Raw genomic sequence first — 10063 nt, 5'->3', positions numbered from 1 at the left:
ACAGCCGTAGTGCTTCTTCAACCTCCGGTCTTCGTTCTCCAGCCTCCCAAAGCAGCGCCGGTCGTGCCGCATGCTCCTGCCTCCCGTGGCCGGCTGTGATACCGCGGAGGCCTCACCGCCCCCTACTACTCCCACCGCTAGCCAAGCCATCCCTCTACTCACCCACACCCCCTGTTATTCTGCGGCGACGGCAGCCTCACACCGCAACCTAACCATTGAACCATCGTACTCCTCTTCGCGTGGGCATCCACTGTTGCGTCTTCCCCGGCTCCACGTCGTCCCATTCCTAGGCCTCGCTGTCGTCCACCGCCGTGGTGCTCTCGGCGCGGCGTGGTCAATGTGGTCAACGACCGACTTCCATTGGAAGAGTACTGTGCATGGAGAGGCTGACAGCTGGGTCAACGGCAGCCGCAAGGAAATGCTGTTGGAAATATGCCCTAGAGGCAATAATAAAAGTATTATTATTATATTTCCTTGTTCATGATAATTGTCTTTTATTCATGCTATAACTGTATTATCCGGAAATCGTAATACACGTGTGAATACATAGACCACAATATGTCCCTAGTGAGCCTCTAATTGACTAGCTCGTTGTGATCAACAGATAGTCATGGTTTCCTGGCTATGGACATTGGATGTCGTTGATAACGGGATCACATCATTAGGAGAATGATGTGATGGACAAGACCCAATCCTAAGACTAGCACAAAAGATCGTGTAGTTCATTTGCTAGAGCTTTGCCAATGTCAAGTATCTCTTCCTTCGACCATGAGAGCGTGTAACTCCTGGATACCGTAGGAGTGCTTTGGGTGTATCAAACGTCACAACGTAACTGGGTGACTATAAAGGTGCACTACAGGTATCTCCGAAAGTATCTATTGTTTTATGCGGATCGAGACTGGGATTTGTCGCTCCGTGTAAACGGAGAGGTATCTCTGGGCCCACTCGGTAGGACATCATCATATGTGCAATGTGACCAAGGAGTTGATCACGGGATGATGTGTTACGGAACGAGTAAAGTGACTTGCCGGTAACGAGATTGAACAAGGTATTGGATACCGACGATCGAATCTCGGGCAAGTAACATACCGATAGACAAAGGGAATTGAATACGGGATTGATTAAGTCCTTGACATCGTGGTTCATCCGATGAGATCATCGTGGAACATGTGGGAGCCATCATGGGTATCCAGATCCCGCTGTTGGTTATTGACCGGAGAACGTCTCGGTCATGTCTACATGTCTCCCGAACCCGTAGGGTCTACACACTTAAGGTTCGATGACGCTAGGGTTATAAAGGAAGTTTGTATGTGGTTACCGAATGTTGTTCGGAGTCCCGGATGAGATCCCGGACGTCACGAGGAGTTCTGGAATGGTCCGGAGGTAAAGATTTATATATGGGAAGTCCTATTTTGGCCAACGGAAAATGTTCGGGATTTTTCGGTATTGTACCGGGAAGGTTCTAGAAGGTTCCGGAGTGGGGCCCACCTGCATGGGGGGACCCACATGGACGTGGGTAGTGGGGGCAAGGCCCCACACCCCTGGTCAAGGCACACCAAGATCCCCCCTTAGAAGGAATAAGATCATATCCCGAAGGGATAAGATCAAGATCCCTAAAAAGGGGGGATAACAATCGGTGGGGAAGGAAATAATGAGATTTCTTTCCTCCCACCTTGGCCAACGCCCCAATGGACTTGGAGGGCAAGAAACCAGCCCCTCCACCCCTATATATAGTGGGGAGGTGCATGGGAGCTATACACGAAGTTCTGGCACAGCCCTACCTCTCTTCCTACTCCTCCTCTCCCATGGTGCTTGGCGAAGCCCTGCTGGATTGCCACGCTCCTCCACCACCACCACGCCGTTGTGCTGCTATTGGATGGAGTCTTCCTCAACCTCTCCCTCTCTCCTTGCTGGATCAAGGCGTGGGAGACGTCACCGGGTTGTACGTGTGTTGAACGCGGAGGTGCCGTCCGTTCGGCACTAGGATCATCGGTGATTTGAATCACGACGAGTACGACTCCATCAACCCCGTTCACTTGAACGCTTCCGCTTAGTGATCTACAAGGGTATGTAGATGCACTCTCTTTCTACTCGTTGCTGGTCTCTCCATAGATAGATCTTGGTGACACGTAGGAAAATTTTGAATTTCTGCTACGTTCCCCAACAGTGGCATCATGAGCTAGGTCTATTCCGTAGATTCTTTGCACGAGTAGAACACAAAGTAGTTGTGGGCGTTGATGTTGTTCAATATGCTTACCGTTACTAGTGCAATCTTATTTCGACGGTATTGTGGGATGAAGCGGCCCGGACCGACCTTACACGTAGTCTTACGTGAGACAGGTTCCACCGATTGACATGCACTTGGTGCATAAGGTGGCTAGCGGGTGCCAGTCTCTCCCACTTTAGTCGGAACGGATTCGATGAAAAGGGTCCTTATGAAGGGTAAATAGCAATTGGCATATCACGTTGTGGTCTTGCGTAGGTAAGAAACGTTCTTGCTAGAAACCCATAGCAGCCACGTAAAACATGCAACAACAATTAGAGGACGTCTAACTTGTTTTTGCAGGGTATGCTATGTGATGTGATATGGCCAAGAAGAATGTGATGAATGATATGTGATGTATGAGATTGATCATGTTCTTGTAATAGGATTCACGACTTGCATGTCGATGAGTATGACAACCGGCAGGAGCCATAGGAGTTGTCTTTATTTATTGTATGACCTGCGTGTCATTGAAGAACGCCATGTAAACTACTTTACTTTATTGCTAAACGCGTTAGTCATAGAAGTAGAAGTAGCCGTTGGCGTGACAACTTCATGAAGACACGATGATGGAGATCATGGTGTCGTGCCGGTGACGATGATGATCATGGAGCCCCGAAGATGAAGATCAAAAGGAGCAAAATGATATTGGCCATATCATGTCACTATTTGATTGCATGTGATGTTTATCATGTTTATGCATCTTGTTTGCTTAGGACGACGGTAGTAAATAAGATGATCCCTTACAAAATTTCAAGAAGTGTTCTCCCCTAACTGTGCACCGTTGCTACAGTTCGTCGCTTCTAAGCACCACGTGATGATCGGGTGTGATGGATTCTTACGTTCACATACAACGGGTGTAAGACAGTTTTACACAGCGAAAACACTTAGGGTTAACTTGACGAGCCTAGCATGTGCAGACATGGCCTCGGAACACGGAGACCGAAAGGTCGAGCATGAGTCGTATGGTAGATACGATCAACATGAAGATGTTCACCGATGATGACTAGTCCGTCTCACTTGATGATCGGACACGGCCTAGTTGACTCGTATCATGTGATCACTTAGATGACCAGAGGGATGTCTATCTAAGTGGGAGTTCATAAGATGAACTTAATTATCTTGAACATAGTCAAAAGACCTTTTTGCAAATTATGTCGTAAGCTCGCGCTTTAGTTCCACTGTTTAGATATGTTCCTACAGAAAATATAGTTGAAAGTTGAAAGTAGCAATTATGCAGACAGTAGAAAGCTTATGTCCTTAATGCACTGCTCAGTGTGCCGAACCCCAAACGTCGTTTGTGGATGTTGCGAACATCGGACATACACGTTTTGATAACTACATGATAGTTCAGTTAAACGGTTTAGAGTTGAGGCACTAAAGACGTTTTCGAAACGTCGCGGAACATATGAGATGTTTCGAGGGCTGAAATTGGGATTTCAGGCTCGTGCCCACGTCAAGAGGTATAAGACCTCCGACGATTTTCTTAGCCTGCAAACTCAGGGAGAAAAGCTCAATCGTTGAGCTTGTGCTCAGATTGTCTGAGTGCAACAATCACTTGAATCAAGTGGGAGTTAATCTTCCAGATGAGATAGTGATGTTTCTCCAAAGTCATTGCCACCAAGCTGCTAGAGCTTCGTGATTAACTATAACATATCAGGGATAGATATGATGATCCTTGAAATATTCATGATGTTTGACACCGCGAAAGTAGAAATCAAGAAGGAGCATCAATTGTTGATGGTTGGTGAAACCACTAGTTTCAAGAAGGGCAAGGGAACAAAGGGATACTTCATGAAACGGCAATTCAGCTGCTGCTCTAGTGAAGAAACCCAAGGTTGAACCCAAACCCGAGACTAAGTGCTTCTGTAATAAGGGGAACAGCCACTGGAGCAGAATTACCCTAGATACTTGGTAGATAAGAAGGCTGGCAAGGTCGATAGAAGTATATTGGATATACATTATGTTAATGTGTACTTTACTAGTACTCCTAGTAGCACCAGGGTATTAGATACCGGTTCGGTTGCTAAGTGTTAGTAACTCGAAATAAGGAGCTACAGAATAAACGAAGACTAGCTAAAAGTGAGCTGACGATATATGTTGGAAGTGTTTCCAAGTTTGATGTGATCAAACATCGCACGCTCCCTCTACCATCAAGATTAGTATTAAACCTGAATGGTTTATTGAATCTCGATCGTAGTGATACACATTTTCATGCCAAAAGATATAAGATAGTAATGATAGTACCACTTACTTGTGGCACTGCCATGTAAGTCATAATGGTATAAAACGCATGAAGAAGCTCCATGTTGATGGATCTTTGGACTCACTCGTTTTAGAAAAGTTTGAGACATGCGAACCATGTCTATTGGTGTATACGCATGAAGAAACTCCATGCAGATGGATCGTTTGGACTCACTTGATTTTAAATCACTTGAGATATGCAAATCATACCACATGGGCAAGATGACTGAAAAGCCTCGTTTTCAGTAAGATGGAACAAGATAGCAACTTGTTGGAAGTAACACATTTTGATGTGTGCAGTCCAATGAGTGCTGAGGCATGCAGTGAATATCGTTATGTTCTTACTTCACAGATGATTCGAGTAGATGTTTAGAATATTTACTTGATGAAACACAAGTCTGAATTATTGAATGGTTCAAATAATTTCAGAGTGAAGTAGAAGATCATTGTGACAAGAGGATAAAATGTCTATGATATGATCATAGAGATGAATATCTGAGTTACGAGTTTTGGCACACAATTAAGACATTGTGGAAATTGTTTCGCAATTAATACCGCCTGGAACACCATACTGTGATGGTGTGTCCGAACATCATAGTTGCACCCTATTGGATATGGTGCGTACCATGATGTCTCTTATCGAATTACCACTATCGTTCATGGGTTAGGCATTAGAGACAACCACATTCACTTTAAATAGGGCACCACGTAATTCCGATGAGATGACACCGTATGAATTATGGTTTAGAGGAACCTAAGTTGTCGTTTCTTGAAGGTTTGGGGCTGCGACGCTTATGTGAAAAAGTTTCAGGATTAAGCTCGAACCCAAAGCGGATAAAATACATCTTCATAGGACACCCAAAACAGTTGGGTATACCTCCTAATTCAGATCCGAAAGCAATATGAATTGTTTCTAGAATCGGGTCCTTTCTCGAGGAAAGGTTTCTCTTGAAAGAGTTGAGTGGGAGGATGGTGGAGACTTGATGAGGTTATTGAACCGTCTCTTCAACTAGTGTGTGGCAGGGCACAGGAAGTTGTTCCTGTGGCACCTACACCAATTGAAGTGGAAGCTTGTGATGTTGATCATGAAACTTTGGATCAAGTCACTACCAAACCTCGTGGGATGACAAGGATACGTACTACATCATAGTGGTACGTAATCCTGTCTTGGAAGTCATGTTGCTGGACAACAATGAACCTACGAGCTATGGAGAAGCAATGGTGGGCCCGGATTCCGATAAATGGCTCGAGGCCATAAAATCCGAGAACGGATCCATGACTTTGGAAGAAATACTTGATGGTCGTAAGGCCATTGGGTACGGATGGATTTTAAAAGGAAGACAGACAATGATGGTAAGAATTACCATTAAGAAAGCTCGACTTGTCGTTAAGATATTTTCCGACAAGTTCAAGGAGTTGATTACGGTGAGGTTTTCTCACTCGTAGCGATGCTAAGAGTCTGTTGGAATTGGATTAGCAGTTACTGCATGATTGATGAAATCTTGCAGATAGGATGTCAAAACATTGTTTCCTCGACGTTATACTTGAGGAAAGGTTGTATGTGATACAACCGGAAGGTTTTGTCAATCCCAAAAGATGCTAATAAGTATGCAAAGCTCCAGCAATCCTTCTAAGGACTGGAGTGAGCATCTCGGAGTTGGAATGTGTGCTTTGATGATGATCAAAGATTTTGGGTTTGTACAAAGTTTACGAGAAACTTGTATTTCCAAAGAAGTGAGTGGGAGCACTATAGAATTTCTGATGAATACATGTTGATCAGAAATGATGTAGAATTTCTGGAAAGCATATAGGGTTATTTTGAAAGTGTTTTTCAATAGAAAGCCTGGATTAAGCTACTTGAACATTGAGCATCAAGATCTATAAGGATAGATCAAAATGCTTAATAATACTTTCAAATGAGCACATACCTTGACATGATCTTGAAGGTGTTCAAGATGGACCAGTCAAAGAAGGAGTTCTTGCCTGAGTTGTAAGGTATGAAGTTAAGACTTAAAGCTCGACCACGGCAGAATAGAGAGAAAGGACGAAGGTCGTCCCCTATGCTTAAGACGTAGGCTCTTCAGTATGCTATGCTGTGTACCGCACCTGAAGTGTGCCTTGCCATGAGTCAGTCAAGGGGTACAAGAGTGATCCAAGAATGGCTCACAGGACAGCGGTCAAAGTTATCCTTAGTAACTAGTGGACTAAGGAATTTTCTCGATTATGGAGGTGGTAAAAGAGTTCGTCGTAAAGGTTACGACGATGCAAGCTTGACACCTATTCGGATAGCTCTGAGTAGAGAGACCGGATACATATAATGGAGCAATAATTTAGAATAGCTCCAAGTAGAACAGTTGTTTGGAATAGCTCCAAATAGAGCGTGGTAGCTGCATCTAGGAGATGACATAGAGATTTGTAAAGCACACACGGATCTGAAAGGTCCAGACCCGTTGACTAAAACCTCTCTCACAAGCAACATGATCAAACATAAAACTCATTGAGTGTTAATCACATAGTGATGTGAACTAGACTACTGACTCTAGTAAACTCTTGGGTATTAGTCACATGGCGATGTGACCTGTGAGTGTTAATCACATGGCGATGTGAACTAGATTATTGACTCTAGTGCAAGTGGGAGACTGTTGGAAATATGCCCTAGAGGCAATAATAAAAGTATTATTATTATATTTCCTTGTTCATGATAATTGTCTTTTATTCATGCTATAACTGTATTATCCGGAAATCGTAATACACGTGTGAATACATAGACCACAATATGTCCCTAGTGAGCCTCTAGTTGACTAGCTCGTTGTGATCAACAGATAGTCATGGTTTCCTGGCTATAGACATTGGATGTCGTTGATAATGGGATCACATCATTAGGAGAATGATGTGATGGACAAGACCCAATCCTAAGACTAGCACAAAAGATCGTGTAGTTCATTTGCTAGAGCTTTGCCAATGTCAAGTATCTCTTCCTTCGACCATGAGAGCGTGTAACTCCTGGATACCGTAGGAGTGCTTTGGGTGTATCAAATGTCACAACCTAACTGGGTGACTATAAAGGTGCACTACAGGTATCTCCAAAAGTATCTATTGTTTTATGCGGATCGAGACTGGGATTTGTCACTCCGTGTAAACGGAGAGGTATCTCTGGGCCCACTCGGTAGGACATCATCATATGCGCAATGTGACCAAGGAGTTGATCACGGGATGATGTGTTACGGAACGAGTAAAGTGACTTGCCGGTAACGAGATTGAACAAGGTATTGGATACCGACGATCGAATCTCGGGCAAGTAACATACCGAAAGACAAAGGGAATTGAATACGGGATTGATTAAGTCCTTGACATCGTGGTTCATCCGATGAGATCATCGTGGAACATGTGGGAGCCATCATGGGTATCCAGATCCCGCTGTTGGTTATTGACCGGAGAACGTCTCGGTCATGTCTACATGTCTCCCGAACCCGTAGGGTCTACACACTTAAGGTTCGATGACGCTAGGGTTATAAAGGAAGTTTGTATGTGGTTACCGAATGTTGTTCGGAGTCCCGGATGAGATCCCGGACGTCACGAGGAGTTCCGGAATGGTCCGGAGGTAAAGATTTATATATGGGAAGTCCTATTTTGGCCACCGGAAAATGTTCGAGATTTTTCGGTATTGTACCGGGAAGGTTCTAGAAGGTTCCGGAGTGGGGCCCACCTGCATGGGGGGACCCACATGGACGTGGGTAGTGGGGGCAAGGCCCCACACCCCTGGTCAAGGCGCACCAAGATCCCCCCTTAGAAGGAATAAGATCATATCCCGAAGGGATAAGATCAAGATCCCTAAAAAGGGGGGATAACAATCGGTGGGGAAGGAAATAATGAGATTTCTTTCCTCCCACCTTGGCCAACGCCCCAATGGACTTGGAGGGCAAGAAACCAGCCCCTCCACCCCTATATATAGTGGGGAGGCACATGGGAGCTATACACGAAGTTCTGGCACAGCCCTACCTCTCTTCCTACTCCTCCTCTCCCATGGTGCTTGGCGAAGCCCTGCTGGATTGCCACGCTCCTCCACCACCACCACGCTGTTGTGCTGCTGTTGGATGGAGTCTTCCTCAACCTCTCCCTCTCTCCTTGCTGGATCAAGGCGTGGGAGACGTCACCGGGCTGTACGTGTGTTGAACGCGGAGGTGCCGTCCGTTCGGCACTAGGATCATCGGTGATTTGAATCACGACGAGTACGACTCCATCAACCCCGTTCACTTGAACGCTTCCGCTTAGCGATCTACAAGGGTATGTAGATGCACTCTCTTTCTACTCGTTGCTGGTCTCTCCATAGATAGATCTTGGTGACACGTAGGAAAATTTTGAATTTCTGCTACGTTCCCCAACAAATGCCTCCTTATTACACACAAAATAATTATTCCTCCACCTGATAGCTAGGACCCACCGGACGGGCCACCGTATTTCGTGAAAAAAAATTCCCCCTGGCTGCTGGGACCCACCAGCTACACCTTCGCACGCAAGTAAGTGCGTCCGGACAAAAAAACAAAATGATTCGCCCCCCTGACTGCTGGGACCCACCAACTACATCTTCCCACGCAAGGAAGTGCCTGACAGTTGGGACCCACCTGGTCGAAGCGTACGTAGTGTTGTCATTCTGGTCGCGAACGTGTACGTACATATATACTGGTGGATGTAGAGGCGCACACGTGTCGTAGTAGAGGCGCGCACGTAGCATGTACACGTACATACAGCGGCCAGGGTGCAAGAAAGAAAATACGGCCACATATGTGTACATACGGGTGGGGTCTCGAACGCCTACTCGCGCATACGTACGGCCAGGGCTCGTGTACATGGCTGGGTTGAACTGAGAAACAGCATCGTCATCATGTTTATGGGGAGGCAACGGAATGCGTCGTGTTCATGGGGAGGCAACGAAATGCCTCGTGTTCATCGGGAGGCAACGGAACGCGTGGGAGCCAATCGGCTGGGTCGGAACGGAATGCATGGTCGTGTTCATCGGGAGGGCTTGGACGGAACAGGCGATGGAAACGAGGCCTGGCGTACCGCACAATGGAGGAAACGGACCTCCTACGTTCGGAACAGGGTCCTATTGATCGGGAGGGGTGTGGCGTACCGCAAAACGGAGGAACCGGACCTCCTACGGTCGAAACGGGAGTCCTGTTGATTGGGAGGGGTGTGGCGTACCGCAAAACGGACGAAACGGACCTCCTAGGGTCGAAACGGGGGTCCTATTGATCGAGAGGGGTGTGGCGTACCGCAAAACGGACGAAACGGACTTGTGTTGGAGCGCTACGGTCGAAACGGGGGGTCCTGTTCATCGGGAAGGGTGTGGCATACCGCAAAACGGGACTCCACGGGATACTGTTCATCTCCATCGTCGACCTCCTCCAGCCTCCACGGGCTACCCTCGACCTCCTCCAGCCTCCACGGGCTCCTGTTCATCCAGCCTCCACCGCGTGCTACTCCACGGCTACTGTTCAACTACCCCTCCACCATCTACTATTCATCCAACCCTCCACACCACGGGGTCCTGTTCAA

The sequence above is a fragment of the Triticum dicoccoides genome, chromosome 1B (genome assembly GCF_002162155.2).
Source record: "Triticum dicoccoides isolate Atlit2015 ecotype Zavitan chromosome 1B, WEW_v2.0, whole genome shotgun sequence".
Lineage (NCBI taxonomy): Eukaryota > Viridiplantae > Streptophyta > Magnoliopsida > Poales > Poaceae > Triticum > Triticum dicoccoides.
The sequence above is the reverse complement of the archived record's forward strand: the minus strand, read 5'-3'. Positions refer to the sequence as shown.